We start from the raw sequence: 17,540 nt of genomic DNA, 5'->3' as shown, positions 1-17,540 counted from the left end.
TGCCAGGGAGATGAGGACCCACCTCACACCATCCGCTGCCAGAAGAAAAGCTGGTCCCAAACGATGTCCTCAGTCTTCTCCAAGGGCATGGCCCATCCACGCCACAGCTGGTCCCAAGCACTTCCCGATCCAGACTGGACCCCACCTAGAACGCTTCCTTTAGAAAAACAAATAACAAATTAATGAAAATAGGTTACAGACAAAAAGGGGAAACCAGAAAAATGATAAAAAATCTTATCTCTGTCAGAAACTTGAGCAAGGCCCAACCCCTACATTCTGGGGAAAAACCCACCCATGGGTGAGGGAAGCCCATGCTTTCTCCCTTTCCCCTGCACTGTCCCCCAAAATCACGGTGATCCCAAAGCAAAGCAGGGGAGTGGAGCAGCCCAAGCCCTTCCTTGCCTGCACAGCAAAGCAGCCGTGCTCAGGTTCTGGAGTCCCACCTGTGCTCCTGCCATGGGGGTTTGTTTGTGTCGGGCTGGCTGCCCCAGCCCCAGCCCGGGGCACGGTGGGTGGTGGGGGCTGTTGGCAGGGCCAGGATCCCACTCCCATTTCGTAACCACCCCAGCCCATGTCCCCAGCCCTGCCAAAAACCAGCTGGGCAGCCACTGAGGAATCAGTTGCATCTGCCCCAGTGAAGGGGAAACCTTTGGTTCCCAGCCAATGCTCAAATCTGGGAGCATCCCCCTGGGTCTGGACTTACCTGAAAATTCACTGTGGAGCCTGGCTTTGAAGAAGGTGCCAGAATCAAAGTCCATCATCCCCAGCTGCCGCTGGCCAGGTGGAGGAAGAGGTTGTCATCCTTGCTGTTTTCCTCCATGTCTCCAGCAGCAGCAGCAGCCCCACCTGGTCCAGCTTCTCCAGGGGCTCCTTCTTCCCTGGGGGGACACCAGGCTGTCAGGGTTCTGCCCAGGGCCCGGCTGTCACTGAACCAGGACAAGCAAAACCAGCTCAGATGGTGCCCACCAGTGCTGGGCAGAGCAGCTCAGCTCCAGCACAAGGGCTGTGTGTTCCCATTTGATGAGCCCAGTGCAGTGACACAGGCAGGACAAAAAAGTCTGGGTTTCTTTGCTGCTGATTGCCAGGGCATGTGTGGAGCTGTAACTTACCAGGTCCCTGCATCACTGTGCCTGTGGCTCTCTCCCTTCTTCTAGGGCTGATGAATATCCTGCATCCAGGGATCACAGGACAGGTCTTCTAATGAGGGCCTGTCCAAGGAGTTCAGGGATAAACACCACCTGATCAGAAGCTGGCAATCTGGGGAGAGAAACCACAAACCACTGGTCAGTTGGAGAAGGCTCCTGTCTGCTTTGTCCCACTATTCCCGTGCCCAGGCCACGCTGGATGTGCTCAGAGCTGGGCCTAAACTTTCCCATTAATTTTTTTGTTTTGGAGGAGAGCAGGAGAGCAGGACATGTGCCACCTCCTCAGCAGCTGCCAGAGCGGGATGCTCACGAGCCCGCTGCTGTCTCCCAACACTGGTGTTCCCCCTGTGCCCAGAGATGAGGATTCACCTTGGGAGAGCCGTTGTGGCAGCGGGAGCTGGCCCCATCTGATGTTCCTGCCCCTCCTGAAAGGGTGCTCCCCGCAGACCATCTCGTGCAGCAGGATGCCCAGGGTCCAGACGGTTGCTGCCTCGCCATGGTACCACCCAAAGTCGTTCCATTCCGGGGGGCTGTATGATGGTGTTCCTATGGAATATGGATGGAGCTCATCAGGGGGATGCTGCTGCTCCCAGAGCCTGACCCCAGCATCCCTGGGCATGTGGGGGCTTCCCCAGTGGCCCATGGGGTGACCTGCTGCCCTCTCGCCAGCACCTGGGACTTGGGTACAAATCCGTGGCTGGAAACGAAGTCACTGGTGCTGGAAGAGGGCAGCAGAAACCCTGGCAAGGGCCGACCATGACACACAAAGGGAAATACCCACTCAGTGCTGGGGAAAAACCATACCCACATCCTCCCTGCTGGCATTGCCCAAAACATATTTTGAACCAAAGTAAACCAGGGAAGCACAGCAGTCCAAGCCCATTCTCAACTGCACACGAAACCAGCTGGTGCACAGGTTCTGGCTCCCCCTCTCTGCCACCCCTACCCATGGAGGATTTTGTCAGGCTGGCTGCCCCAGCCCCAGTCCTGGGAGAATCCCTCCTGCCACACCCTTGTTGCGCCAGGAGATGCTGGGACCAGAAGCCTACCCCTGTGTGGGCTCACCTGCAAATTGAGTGTAGGCTGTCTCCTGAAGGTAGGTGCCACAGCCGAAGTCTATCAGTTTTGCCTCACCGGTGTCCAGGTCAACCAAGATGTTGTCGGGTTTTATATCTCGGTGCAGGACCCCGCAGCTGGTGCAGTGCCGCACGGCTGCCAGGACCTGCCGGAACAGCTCCCGCGCCTCTTCCTCGGACAGGAACCTCCGTGCCCGAATGAAGTGCCGCAGGTCCTGACACCGCTCCGGGCGCTCCAGCACCATAACAATGTAGCTGGGGAGCTCAAGCCACTCCAGCAGCTGCACCACACCGGGGAAGCCTGTGGACACCTTGTCCAGCAGCACTATCTCCAGTGGTGCGCTGGTGCCGTCGGGCTGCGGGAGGAGCACGGTGCCGTCAGTGGGGCTGAGGCCGTGCCAGGGCTCGGGAAGCCCTCAGCCAGCCCGGGATGCTCTGTGCCCTCCGCTGGCCCCATGCCCGCTCTCCCTCCAGGTGTCCTGGCAGCTCCCACCCTGCCGGGCCCCGGCTCATCCCCGCCCGGCACGCCCCGGCTTCTGCCGCTTGCCCCGCTCACTCACCAGCTCGCCCCAGTGCCGGACGCGGTTCCGTGGCACCTTTTTGATGGCCACCTGTAAGCCAAAGGGAACAGCGGATTCAGCTCAGCGCCTGCCGTGTCCAGCCCCATCCTACTCCTCCGCCCCCTCCTCATCCTCCGCCCCCTCCGCCCGCTCCTCCTCCTCCGCCCGCCGCTGGCCCCACCGCTCACCGGGAGTTCGTCTGAGAGCCGAGTGGCTGCGAAAACTCTGCCAAAGCCGCCGCGCCCCAGCAGAGAACCCACTCGGTACCGCTGCTGCAGGGCCTCCTGCGCCTTCCCTGGGGAAGAGACGCGGCCGTCAGTGCTCGGCCCGGGGCCAGGAACGGCCCCCGAGCGCTCCCCGAGCTCCCCGGGCCGGGCATCCGCAGGCGTTCGCTCTTTGGAACGCGACAGCGGCGGCTCGGGGCCGGCGGCCGCGCTGCTGAGCGGCGGAGCTCGGGCCGGGGAAGCCGCAGCGGAGGCGGCGGCAGCGGCCGCGCCGCCTGTGTCCTCCGCGGGCCCCGGGAGGAGCCGGGGCCGGGGCCGGGGCCGGGGCCGGGGCCGGGGCCGGGCCAGGCGGAGCCAAAGGGCAGCGATGCCGCCCCAGCCCCAGGCAATGATGCCCGCCCAGCAGCGCCAGCGCCAGCATAGCCAGAGCTGGGCGGAGGCGAGACCGCGGAGGGATGCTCGGGGCTGGGGCCGGGGCCGGGGACGGGGCCGGGGCAGCCCCGCCCGGGGCCGGGGGCGGACCGGGGGCATGGCCCGGGTGGGCACGGGGAGAGGGAAACTTGGAGAGGAGGGGGACAGCGGGAAAGGGAGACAGGGATGGGGTGCGGGACCACGGGAAAGGGACAAGGGACTCAAGGGAGTCGAAGAATTCGACTAGGAGATGAGGGGACGCAGGGGAAGGGAGACCCAGAGAGGGAGAGGGAGAGGAGGAGGAGAATCGAAGAAGTCTCTAAAGCTGCTGCTTCCACTGCTGCTGCCGCTGCTACCGCTGCAACTGAAGCACCGGGACCGTTTGTCCCCGTGTCCGTTTGTCCGTTGCCCGCTCGGCCCCGCCCCGAGCCCCGCGCTCCCCGGGCAGCCCCTGAGCCTGGCCAAACACGGGAACTTTGCCCTGGTGAGCCAAGAGCCAGAGTCTTGACTCCTGCACAGGGGCACAGCAATGCCCTTGGCTGCTGCTGTGCCTTGTCCCTGCTGAGGGTCAGACACTGTCTGAGCACATTCCCTGAATGCAGAATTTGTACCTGAGCCAAGCACTGCACTTGTGTCTCCAGCATTGCTTTCCAAGTAAAACAGGGGGAGTAAAACTGGGTGTAGCTCATGGTATTTTACAGTGTCTAAAACTTGCCAAGTCTCAGATCTTAGAGGTGAGATCCATTTGGAATGAATGGGATGGAGAAACAGTGCAAGATGGAAAAGGGAAACATAAAAATCAATAGAGAAAAATAGAAAAAAACATATTGGTTGTTCCTTTGCAATTTATTTTCATTTCTTAAAAAAGCTGTTTCAGTTTTCCCAGAATCTTCTCCCCAGTCCTGTCTGTTCTTTCCAACAACCTGTCCTGGAGAACAAGGCACAGCTCCTGTCACAAGATGTGCCCCCAGCTGCAGCTTCTCTTGGCTTCCCACACTGTGAATGCAGCACAACTCTTGCAGCAAAGCAGAACAAATGTTTGAAGAACTTGACAACTTGTTCTTTCTTTTCCTTGTGGACAGGGGAGTTGTGCCATTGGTAAGGTTTTCATTGTTCCTCTTCTAGCCAAAGAAAACATGATGAGCTACCAGGAATTGTTGGGGAATACAAGCCTGGCTGAATGTGGAGAAAGAATCTCCAGAGCCTGCAGCCAGCAGTGGAGAGCTCATCATTCCAATAGCCCCATGGACATCTTGAAAGTGATCTGGAATGTGAAGATGGGCTGACAGAGGGATTTTGTTTCTGTGTTCAGTTTAGATCATTCTACATGTCTTGCAGTGGTAGAAATCAAGAGCACAATCAGTTGATGATAAGCACCAGAACATGATAAGCTGGAGCTCTCAGTGGATGAGAGAAAGACAGTGAAAAGGAGAAACGCAGGGAATGACTTGGTGAACTTTGTGTGTAAGAAGGGTCATTTTTTCTTATTTTGTGGGATTTTTCTTGATTTTTTTGGGATATTCTACAGATTTGGTGGAATGTTTCTGGAATTTGGTAGGGTTTGGGAATATTTAGGGATTTTTTCATTTTAATTTTTTGCAATTTTGTTTTAAGTTATCCCAAATTGGTGGGATTTTGCAAAAGTTTACATAATTTTGTGTTATATTTATGAAATTGTAAACTATTTTGAGGAGACATGAAGAATTTTGAGGGATTTTTCTTGATTTTGTGGAATTTTGTGGAGATTTGGTGGGATGATTCTGGAATTTGCTAGGGTTTTCAGAACATTTAGGGAGTTGTGTGTGATTTTTCTGCAACTTTCTAAGATTTTGTGGAGACATGAAGAATTTTGCCATATTTTCTTAAATTTTGTGAAAATTTGTGGGGATTTGGTGGGATGTTCCTAGAATTTGCTGGGGTTTTCAGAACATTTAATCAATTTTGTGGGATTTTTCTTGAATTTTGTGGGATTTTTATTGATTCTTTTGGGATATTCAAGAGATTTTGTAAGATGTTACTGGAATTTGATAGGGTTTTGGGAAGATTTAAAGATTTTTGTTTTTGTTTTTTCAATTTTGTGGGATGTTTTTTGAGTTTTATGGGATCTTGCAAAAGTTGAAATAATTTTGTTGGATTTTCAGGAATCTAGAAGGATTTTGAGGAGACTTGAAGAATTGTGAGGGATTTTTATTAGATTTTGTGGTATTTTGTGGAGATTTGCTGGGATGTTTCTGGAATTTGGTGGGGTTTTCAGAACATTTAGGGAATTGTGTGGGATTTTTTCTGCAATTTGGTAGGATTTTTCTTGGATTTTGTAGGATATTGAGGAGATTTTGTGGGAGTTTTGTGGAATTTTGAGGGATTTTGAGGAGACATGAGGAATTTTGAGGTATTTTTTAGATTTTTTAGAAATTTGTTTAGATTTTCTGGGATGTTCCTGGAATTTGGTAGGGTTTTGAGAAGATTTCTGCAATTTTGTGGGATTTTATGGAGACTTGAAGAATTTTGTGGGATTTTTCTGGAATTTTGTGGGACATTTTTGTACTGTTGTGGAATTTTCTGGTATTTTGTGGGATTTTGAGAAGACTTGAAGAATTTTGTTGGATTTTTCTTATATATTGTGGAATTTTGTGGCGATTTGGTGGGGTGTTTCTGGAATTTCCTGGGGTTTTCAGAACATTTAATTAATTGTGTGGGATTTTTCTGCAATTTAGTGGGATTTTTCTTGGATTTTGTAGGATATTGGGAAGAGTTGGTGGGAGTTTTGTAGAATTTTGAGGGATTTTGAGGAGACATGCGGAATTTTGAGATATTTTCTTAGATTTTGGAAATTACTGGGGATTTTGTGGGATGTTACGGGAATTTGTTGGGCTTTTGAGAACATTTCTGTAATTTTGTGGGATTTTTCTTGAATTTTGTGAAATTTTGTGGAGACTTCAAAAATTTTGAGGTATTTTTTCTTAGATTTTTTTGGAAATCTGTTGCGATTTTGTGGGATGTTTCTGGAATTTGCTGGGGTTTTCAGAACATTTATGGAATTGTTTGGGATTTTTCTGCAATTTTGTGGGATTTTTCTTTAATTTTGTAGGATATAGGGGAGATTTTGGGGGAGTTTTGTGGAATTTTGATAGGTTTTGAGGAGACATGAATGGTTTTGAGTTATTTTCTTAGATTTTGTGGAAATTTGTGAGGATTTAGTGGGATGTTTCTGGAATTTGGTAGGGTTTAGAGAACATTTATGGAATTGTATGGGATTTTTCTGCAATTTTGTGGGATTTTGTAGAGATTTGAAGAATTTTGAGGGTTTTTTTCTTAGATTTTGTAGAATTTTGTGGAGATTTGGTGGGATGTTCTTGCAATTTGCTGGGGTTTTTCAGAACTTTTAATCAATTGTGTGGGATTTTTCTGCAATTTTGTGGGATTTTTCTTGAATTTTGTAGGATATTGGGGAGATTTTGTGGGAGTTTTGTGGAATTTTGAGGGATTTTGAGGAGACATGAAGAATTTTGAGGGATTTTCGCAGATTTTGTGGAAATTTGTTTAGATTTTCTGGGAAGTTACTGGAATTTGGTAGGATTTTGGTAACATTTAATGAATTGTGTGATATTTTTCTGCAATTTTGTGGGATTTTTCTTGAATTTGGTGGGATTTTGTGAAGACTTGAAGAATTGTGTGGGATTTTTCTTAGATTTTTTGTAATTTTGTGGCGATTTGGTGGGATGTTTCTGGAATTTGTTGGGCTTTTGAGAAGATTTCTGCAATTTTGTGGGATTTTTCTTGAATTTTGTCGGATATTGAGGAGATTTTGTGGGAGTTTTGTGGAATTTTGAGGGATTTTGAGGAGACATGAATGATTTTGAGTTATTTTCTTAGATTTTGTAGAAATTTGTGAGGATTTAGTGGGATGTTTCTGGAATTTGGTAGGATTTAGAGAACATTTATGGAATTGTATGGGATTTTTTTGCAATTTTGTGGGATTTTGTAGAGATTTGAAGAATTTTGAGGGTTTTTTTCTTAGATTTTGTAGAATTTTGTGGAGATTTGGTGGGATGTTCTTGCAATTTGCTGGGGTTTTTCAGAACTTTTAATCAATTGTGTGGGATTTTTCTGCAATTTTGTGGGATTTTTCTTGAATTTTGTAGGATATTGGGGAGATTTTGTGGGAGTTTTGTGGAATTTTGAGGGATTTTGAGGAGACATGAAGAATTTTGAGGGATTTTCGCAGATTTTGTGGAAATTTGTTTAGATTTTCTGGGAAGTTACTGGAATTTGGTAGGATTTTGGTAACATTTAATGAATTGTGTGATATTTTTCTGCAATTTTGTGGGATTTTTCTTGAATTTGGTGGGATTTTGTGAAGACTTGAAGAATTGTGTGGGATTTTTCTTAGATTTTTTGTAATTTTGTGGCGATTTGGTGGGATGTTTCTGGAATTTGTTGGGCTTTTGAGAAGATTTCTGCAATTTTGTGGGATTTTTCTTGAATTTTGTCGGATATTGAGGAGATTTTGTGGGAGTTTTGTGGAATTTTGAGGGATTTTGAGGAGACATGAATGATTTTGAGTTATTTTCTTAGATTTTGTAGAAATTTGTGAGGATTTAGTGGGATGTTTCTGGAATTTGGTAGGATTTAGAGAACATTTATGGAATTGTATGGGATTTTTTTGCAATTTTGTGGGATTTTGTAGAGACTTGAAGAATTTTGAGGGTTTTTTCTTAGATTTTGTAGAATTTTGTGGAGATTTTGTGGGATGTTTCTGGAATTTGCTGGGGTTTTTCAGAACATTTAATGAATTGTGTGAGATTTTTCTGCCATTTGGTAGGATTTTTCTTGGATTTTGAAGGATATTGAGGAGATTTTGTGGGAGTTTTGTGGAATTTTAAGGGATTTTGAGGAGACATGAGGAATTTTGAGGGATTTTCTTAGATTTTGTGGAAATGAGTGGGGATTTTGTGGGATGTTACTGGAATTTGCTGGGGTTTTGAGAACATTTTGGGAATTGTGTGGAATTTTTCTGTAATTTTGTGGGATTTTGTGGGGACTCGAAGAATTTTGAGGGATTTTTTCTTAGCTGCTTTGGAATTTTGTGGAGATTTGGTGGGATGTTTCTGTATATTTGGTAAGGTTTTGGGAAGGTTTAGGGGATTTTTTGAGATTTTTTTCTGGAATCTTGAGGGATTTTGAGGAGACTTGAAGATTTTTGTGGGATTTTTCTTAGATTTTGTGGAAATTTGTGGCGATTTGGTGGGATGTTCCTGCAATTTGCTGGGGTTTTCAGAACATTTAATCAATTTTGTGGGATTTTTCTGCAATTTGGTGGGATTTTTCTTGGATTTTATAGGATATTGGGGAGATTTTTTGGGAGTTTTGTAGAATTCTAAGGGATTTTTAGGAGACATGAAGGATTTTTGTGGTATTTTGTTAGATTTTGCGGAGATTAGTGGGGGTTTTGTGGGATGTTTCTGGAATTTGCTGGGGTTTTGAGAAGATTGCATTTTTGTGGGATTTTTTTTTAATGTTGTGGGATTTTGTGGAGAGTTGAAGAATTATGAGGGATTTTTCTTAGCTTCTTTGGAATTTTGTGGAGTTTTGGTGGGATGTTTCTGGGATTTGGTAAGGTTTTCGGAAGGTTTAGGGGATTTTGTGAGATTTTTTTCTGGAATCTTGAGGGATTTTGAGGAGACTTGAAGAATTTTGTGGGATTTTTCTGAAATTTTGTGGAAATTTGTGGGGATTTGGTGGGATGTTTCTGGAATTTTGTGGGATTTTTTTGTACTGTTGTGGAATTTTCTGGTACTTGGTGGGATTTTGAGGAGACATGAAGAATTATGAGGGATTTTTCTTAGATTTTGTGGAATTTTGTGGAGATTGGGTAAGATGTTTCTGGAATTTGCTGGGGTTTTCAGAACATTTAATGAATTGTGTGGGATTTTTCTGCAATTTTGTGGGATTTTTCCTGAATTTTGCAGGATATTGGGGAGATTTTGTGGGAGTTTTGTGGAATTTTGAGGGATTTTGAGGAGACTTGAAGAAGTTTGAGGGATTTTTATTAGATTTTGTGGAAATTTGTGGGGATTTAGTGGGATGTTTTTGGAATTTTTTTGGCTTTTGAGACGATTTCTGCAATTTTGTGGGATCTTTCTTGAATTTTGTGGGATTTTGTGGAGACTTGAAGAATTATGAGGGATTTTTTTAGCTTCTTTGGAATTTTGTGGAGATTTGGTGGGATGTTTCTGGAATTTGATCAGGTTTTGGGAAGATTTAGGGAATTTTTTGTGATTTTTTTTGGAGTCTTAAGGGATTTTGTGGAGACTTGAAGAATTTTGTTGGATTTTTCTGAAACTTTGTGGAAATTTCTGGCAATTTGGTGGGATGTTTCTGGAATTTGGTTGGGTTTTGAGAGCTTTCTGCAATTTTGTTGGAGTTTTTTCTTGAATTTTGTGGGATTTTTTGGAGACTTGATGAATTTTGTGGGATGTTTCTGAAATTTTGTGGAAATTTGTGGCGATTTGGTGGGATGTTTCTGGAATTTGGTAGTGTTTTCAGAACATTTACAGAACTGTGTGAGATTTTTCTGCAATTTTATGGGATTTTTCTGTAATTTTGTTGGATTTCCCTAATATTGTAAAATATTGAGGAGATTTTGTGGGAGTTTTGTTGAATTTTGTGGGATTTTTAGGAGACATGAAGAATTTTGAATTATTTTCTTAGATTTTGTGGAAATTTGTTTAGATTTTCTGGGATGTTTCTGGAATTTGTTGGGCTTTTGAGACGATTTCTGCAAATTCGTGAGATCTTTCTTGAATTTTGTGGGATTTTGTGTTGACTTGAAGAATTGTGAAGGATTTTTCTTAGCTTCTTTGGAATTTTGTGGAGATTTGGTGGGATGTTTCTGGAATTTGGTAGTGTTTTGGGAAGATCTAGGGATTTTTTGTTTTTGTTTTTTCAATTTCGCGCAATTTTTTTTGACTTTTATGGGATTTTGCAATAGTTGAAATAATTTTCTGGGATTTTTCTGGAATTCTGTGGGATTTTGTGGAGACTTGAAAAATTGTGGGGGATTTTTCTTAGATTTTGTGGAATTTTGTGGAGATTTGGGCACTGTTAGGGGTGTGTGTGTCTCACTTTTCCCCAGCAATTTCCCTCCGTCTTCCCATTCCCGATGTTTCTCCTCTCCACCTCTTCCAGCTCCATGACAGGAGCTCGGAAAGAGCAGGAAAACAGAAACAAGCTCCACAGGGAATTCCTGGAAGAAAAATCCATGGATGGCCAGGAGGCTGCTGTGGCTCCTTCCTGGAAATCGGGGATGTTGGGAACACAGCACAGGGTGTCCCAGGACTTAGAGCTGGACACTGAACCCTCCTGGATCTCCTTGGCACCCATCCCAGGCCAGGATGGTCCTGGATATCCTCCTGGATCTGCCCCAGGAAGGTCCCTGCTCCCTGGGGCGGGATGAGATGGGTAGAGGACAAGGAATGAAGATCAGGAGAAGAATTCAGAAATGCTTCTTGCCACTGTAGCAAGAAATTTGGTGCAGTGAAAGCTCAGCTGGAGATGAAGGTGGCCAAAAATGTGAGGCACAATAAAAATTGACTTGTTAAATACATGAATAAAAAGAAATTATAGAAATGACATTGTCCCCTTCCAGGATGTGGATGGTCACCTGACAAACACGGACAGAGACACAGTGCAGGTTTTCTAATGCATTCTTGTATCTGTGTTCAACGCTCACCCCTCCCTTCCCAGAGGAAAACACGCATTGTACCAAGGGACACTGCAAAGTCCTTGAAAAGGGCAAGCCCTGCTCAGCAGAAACAAAACCACCCCTGACTGAACCACAGCATTCCCATCTTGAATCCAAACACAGCTGTCATGAGGTTAGTTTACCTTTAAGGAAGTTAAAGTTGCTGGGGGCTCTTGGGAGTCTTTTCTCCTGACCAATTATCGGTCATTGCTGAGAATTGACAGCAGTTTTAGCCATTGAAAAGTAGAATCAACTTGTGAACCCCACCTTAAAGTGTACACCCAGAAGTCTGTGGTGGTCCTTTGTTTTCCTGACTGTGAAGGGTGGCGGAGCTCCGGCTGGCTTTCGGTTCTCTGCCTAAAGCTATGTGGCCGGGCGGGGGCCGGGCCGGGCCTGACGCGTCTCTCGTCTCCCGGCCGGGAGATGGGGCTTGCCCTGGGCCAGGTCGGGCTGGGCCGGGCTCGGCCCGATCTCTGGTTCAGCTAGAAGTTTTGCTGTAACTACATTCACTAGAAAACTGCCGAGTGAAGAAGGAAAGTAACTCTGAGCCTGCAGCAAGCAGAGACGGAGACTACGCTCTCTAAAAGCAGCTATGAGGAACTTTCCATCGCAGACAGCTCCAGCTCCTGTTCAGCAGAGATCACCGAACCATCTACAAAAGCTTGGGCAGGATTTTAACTCTTTCTTATCCAGATGAGACTTGTGGATTAATCTTTTCATCCAGAGAGAGAAAAGGAGAGTGATCAACATGAAAAAAGACTTTATAAACTACTAGTGGCAAGAAAGAAAAGAGACTTCAAGAAAGGTAGAGAATTAAGAAGATGCTTTAATTAAGCTGAAATATCTTTCTGTTAAAACTATGGAGATGGACAATGAAGTCCTGAAAAAAACCCCTTTAATTCATAATAGAGTATGGAGAGGAATAAAGTGTTCAAAGTGTAAATTTGAGTAAAAAGTGAAGTAATTGTGGTATAGTGAAGTGCTGAGAGATTTGAAGCCTTGAGAGGCAATGAGAAAACTGTTTCTTAGTGAAGCTCACAGAAGCAGATGAAGAATACTTTTTTGCCTTTGACTAACTTATCCTTAAAAAATGCTATCTTCAAACTCATGACCCATAACACATTTCAGAGTGATGTGGAATGGGAGGGGTGGGCTTTAATAACAGTAGCTCTGAGCAGCTGATATCAGAGAAACGAGAAACTATAACAAAAATAGTTTTCTTGTGACAAACTCCATAAATTAACAGAAAGGAACTTCTGTTTCTCTACAGAAACTGAGGAAAAGACTATAAAAAGAATTAGAACTGTTTAAACCATCAAAATTATAAAGTTTTTGTCTCTGTTGTCATATGAACGAAAGAATAGTGAGCAGTGAGAAATGAAAAGGTTTTTCTAAAAGTTTATTCTGGTGTTCTTATTCTTGTAGTTTGTCAATAAACTTTTCTTTATTCCTTTTAAGTTTTATGCCTGGTTTGCTCTTATTTTAATCCATATCTCACAGCAAGACATAAATAATTCTTTTTTCCCCTTTTTGTTAATTACTGGTTCAAAACCACGACAACAGCACATGCCAGCTCTTGGGAAGAGAGGGACCCTCTGGCAGTCAAAACCAGAGCAATGGGACAAGCATGAGCGCTCTTTGGAATATCCGGATTTATCTGCAGAAGTTGGTGAGCTGCTATGAGAAAACTCTTGCAGTCCCTGCCAGCCATTTCAGGAGAGCTCCCCAGAGACAGAGGAACTTCACCTCCCTTTGTCTCTGGGGGATCTTCTCCGGCACAGAGTAGAGGTTGTTTGAAGTTGGTGCTGCTGCAGCGTCCTGGAAGGCAGGGGCTTGACAGAGGTGGCAGCAGCACTCTTCCTGATGTGCTGCCACTTGCTCCAGGGGAGGATTCATTGCAAGGGGCTGAGCTCCGGTTCTGATTTCCAGGCTTTTCCCGGCCATGTTCATCTTCAGGGATGAGCCGGTGCTGTGATCCCTGAATTGGGTGGGGCTGTGATGTCACAAAGGGGCTGAGCGCTGGGGTGATGCAGGGCCGTGATGTCACACAGCTGTCCTGGCCACAGCACTGTGACATCACCGCGCCAGCCCTATATAAACCGGGCCAGCCCCCGCAGCTGCCAGTGCAGTCACCATGGGACGTGCCGTAGCCATGTGTGACGGTGGCATCCTGATGCCTGCCCTTGTCCTGCTGCTGGCCACTGTGGCTGTCTGGTGGGCTGGTGGCCACTGGAAACCACGGAGGCAGCAGACGAGGAAGCGCCCCAGGGTTAGGCCCAGAGGCCCATGGAGGAACCGAGCAGCCCCTGCGGCTCCCAGGTTCTCCAGGCCTCGGGTGACCCCTCGCCAGCGGCCAGGTGCTCCCGCAAGCCCTCTGGAGAGCTCCTGCAGCTGCGGTCCCTGCATGGCAGTGGCCCAAGAGCTGCAGGAAGTGATGATCCGGCACTGGGCACACAATGGGACATCTGTGCCGCTCTTCTTTGGGATGTGGCTGGCGTTGTGGAAAGAACTGGAGAAGCTGATGAGGTGAGGCCACCTGCCCTGCTGTGGCTCGCCCAGCTTCTCCAGAAGCCGCCATCCCTTCAGGAGGCTGCTCCCAGGAAGATTGGCCATCGGGGGGAGAGCCTCAAGCCTTGCAAGGATGGCACAGCAGAGAAGACCCACCATCCATGCAAGAAGCTCAGGCTGTCAGAGAACATCCATGGTGCCAGGAGCCTCCGCGATCTCTGACAGCCTCCATCCCTCGGAGAGGCTCAGCCAGACCTGTCAGCCTGCAGAAGGTGCAGAGCCCAGGGACAGGTCTCCCAGCTCCCTTGGACCCTTGGACCTTGACAACATGGGCACAACCCTGAGCACTGACATGGCCAGGGAACGCCCACAGGTCCAAGTGGGAGCCCAGCCCGATCCAGGGGAGCCATCTCAGGAGCAGCTGGAGGAGCAGGAAGTGTCCTGGAGCCAGCAGCTGCCGGACCACAGCTCCCAGGTGATGGTGCTGGACGTGCCAGCTGGAAACAGCCCGTGCCTGGTGGAGGAGACGATTCCCGAGGGACCAGCGAGTTTCCTCCATCTCCAGGAAGCTGCTCCCATAGAGCCACCAACTACGAACAAGGCTTCCGTACCAGCAGGTGAGACCTGAGGAGCTGTCTGAGGCTCCCATGGGGCTCTTGAGGGGCATTCCCAGGCCAGGCCAGGGCTTCTGAGAGCAGCCTAGAAGCAGGTCAGAGCGAGGTGGCTGGCGCTGGCTGTGGCCGCTGCACTCGCGGGCACTTCTGGAGTTCCTGGGCGTGAGGCTGATGGCTCGGTCTTGGCCGCAGGGCACAAGAAGGAGCTGTGGGAGCTGTACCAGCAGGGCCCGCAGCTGGGGAGCGGTGGCTTCGGCACCGTTTTCTTGGGGACCCGCCACTCAGACAGGAGCCAGGTAAGTGGCCGGGACGGCCAAGCACGGCAGGAGGGCCGGGGGCGGCATTGGGCAAGGCTTGCCCCCTCTCTCTCCACGGCTTCCAGGTGGCCATCAAGCGTGTGGCCAGGTACTGGGGCACCCCGGGCAGGGGCATCGCAGCCACAGGGCAGCATCAGGCCCTGTGATGGAGGCATTGTCTCGTCCTCACAGCCCAACGGCACCTGTGTTCCAATGGAGATCGTGCTCATGGAGAAGGTGGGCTCTGGCTGCCACAGAATCATCCAGATCCTCGACTGGTTCGAGCTGCCTGACAGCTTCGTGCTGGTGATGGAGTGTCTGGAGCAATCTCGGGATCTCTTGCACGTCCTGTTGGAGCAAGAGTTCCTGAGCAAGGAGGCGGCACGGTGGTTTTTCTGTCAGATGCTGGAGGCCGTGTGGCACTGCACCACCTGCGGCGTCCTGCACCGGGACATCAAGCCAGAGAACCTCCTCGTCAACCCAGAGACTGGCAACCTGAAGCTGATCGACTTCGGTTGCAGCACCTTCCTCCAGGAGTGGGCCATCACACCTTTGCTGGTGAGCCCAGAGCACGGGCCCTGCTCCCAGTGCCAGGCACTGCACGGCCCCATTCCCTCCTGGGCCGCGGGGTGCGGCATTCAGCCGGCTGCCGGCTGCCCTGTGGCACGGGGCAGGTGCTGTGCCCCAGGAGCCGGCTGCCGGCCCTGCCGACAGAAAGGGGCTGCAAAAGCCGGGCCCCGGCTCCTGGGCTTGGCAGGCCCGCAAGGCCTTGGGCTGCTCTGCTGGCGTTCTCAGCCTTGCAGAATGGTTTCTTGGCTTTGGCCTATTGTCAGGGGGAGGCAGGCAGGCCTTGGGGGGAAGTTGTGGCCACGGCTGCAGCCCCTGCCTCTGGCAGGAGGCTGGCGCCAGGCTCTGGAAGGCAGCAGCCTGCGCCTGAGCAGCACCGCCCGTCTCCCCCAGGAACACGCACGTACTGCCCGCCCGAGTGGATCGTCCTGCGCTGCTACCACGGCGATGGGGCGACCATCTGGTCCCTGGGCGCGCTGCTGTTTGAGATGGTGTGCGGGTTCCTGCCCTTCGAGAATGAGCGTGACATCGTGTTGGGGCAGCTCTTCTTCCCGCAGGAGGTCTCTCCAGGTTGGTATGTTGCCTGAAGAAGGCAGGCTTTGGCAGGTGGCACCGCGCAGCCCAGCCCGGCCCTCCCGCAGCTGCGCGGGACGTCCATGTGCCCTCAAGGGCCGGCTGCAGCAGGTGGCCCGTGGCAGGCTGGGTGTGGCACGCTTGGCTGAAGGAGGGGACGCTTGTCCTGCTGTGCCGCTCTCCCGCCAAGGGCAGCTCCGAGCACACGCAGCGTGGCCCGGCTTCTGCAGGCGCCGGGAGCAGCTGGGCAGGAGCCTTCTGCAAGTGAGCGCCGCTTTCTGCCTTCTCTCCCCAGAGTGCCAACATCTGATCTGCTGGTGTTTGTCCAAGCACCCCATGGATCGGCCAGTGCTGGAGCAGATCTTCTACCACCCTTGGGTGTTGGGCGGGCATTTCTGATGCCTTGCCGCAGCCTCTGCAGCACCCAGTTCCCGTGTCCCACGCAGGACTGAGGGCCCAGGAAATAAAACAACCTGAAACCCACTGCGGGCTGGCGAGTCTGGTCCTTGTTAGCAACTTCAGCTAAGGGAACCTTTTGGCAAAAGGGGTAATCAGAGCATTCCCTTCAGCCTTTGTCAAACTTTTGGTGCCTTTCCTCCAGGTTATCCCTCAAAATCAGAAAGGGGTGGAGCCTGCACCAGTCCCCCCAAATCACTGGAAGGCAGAGACTACTCCCAGGCCCTTCAAAACTGGACGATGATGGAGACGATCCCCGGGCCCCCCAAACTGAAGGGAGATAAATACCCACCCCAGCCCAAAATAAGAGATGGATGGAGCCCAGAGCAGCCCCCAAGTCGGAGGGGGAAGGGAAAACTGCCAGCCCCACCAAAGAGGAGAGGAATTGTGCCTGTGCCAGCCCTGCAAATTGCAAGGGGACAGAGAACACCCATGACCTGGCAAAGGGCAAAGAGAGGCCGGAGGCTGCCGGGATGGTGACAACACTGGCACCCCCAAATCAGAGTGGGACAAAGAGCCCACACAGGCTTCCCAGAAGCAGAAAGGGGGCAGCAAATATCCCCTGTCCCCCTAAGTCGGAGGGGCACAGACACAGAAGGCCCCACAAAAAGAGCATGAGGAACCAAGGCCACTGCCAGCCCCGCAAAGGCAAGGAGGATGGAGAAACTCCCCATCTGTCTTTGTTTTGGAGGACAGGTGTCTGCTAGGGAGGGCAGGGGCCTCCCCTGGAAAGAAAATGTAGACCCCCTCTCTCTACATTATTATAGTTTTGAAAACAAGGAGCTTTCAGGCAGAGATCTGGGGATAGGAATAACAGTTCTTTATTAGTATTTATAACAAAGCAAACAAACAAACAAGAACTACAGCATTAGCAAGAAAACAGAACCAGGGACCCTGTGACAGCTTTCTCTGAGACGGGAAGGGATGGAGGAGAGGCTTTGTTTCACAAACCCCTCGGGCAGTCAGTCCCGGTGCTCCTGCAGGGCTCTGAGGAACGCTCAGCTGGAACAGCAGGGATGAGCTGAGATCCCGGGCCGGTGGCTGAGGTGTATCAGCAGCTCCATGGCGGTGGCTGGCACTGCCACATGTCCTGGCAGGACAGGGGGTGCGAGGCCACCAACAAAGACGAAAGAAGGAGAAGAAGCAACAGCTCCATCTGGGTGAAGGCAAAATTCCATTCTCCTTACCGCAACAGCTCTGCGCTCAAAGTGTCCTTCTCTGAAGCAGAAGAACAGTCCACCAAACTGTCCCCACCCTCCTTTTTTCCTGCCCCCTTTTCCCCCTGGGCCCAGCCAAACTCTTTGTCTTTTGTCTATCACCCACCAAGTACCCATAGTTAGGTTGTCCCCGCAACTAATGGGTAAAA

At 49.5% G+C, this 17,540-nt stretch overlaps 1 pseudogene; it reads left to right on the top strand.

Annotated features, from left to right (window-relative positions):
- LOC131586345 (uncharacterized) overlaps positions 1–17,540 on the top strand; it is a 982,094-nt pseudogene that overhangs the window by 289,976 nt on the left and 674,578 nt on the right.

Source organism: Poecile atricapillus, chromosome 19, assembly GCF_030490865.1.
Source record: "Poecile atricapillus isolate bPoeAtr1 chromosome 19, bPoeAtr1.hap1, whole genome shotgun sequence".
In the NCBI taxonomy this organism is placed as follows: Eukaryota; Metazoa; Chordata; class Aves; order Passeriformes; family Paridae; genus Poecile; species Poecile atricapillus.
This window is presented reverse-complemented; position numbering and strand designations above follow the sequence as displayed.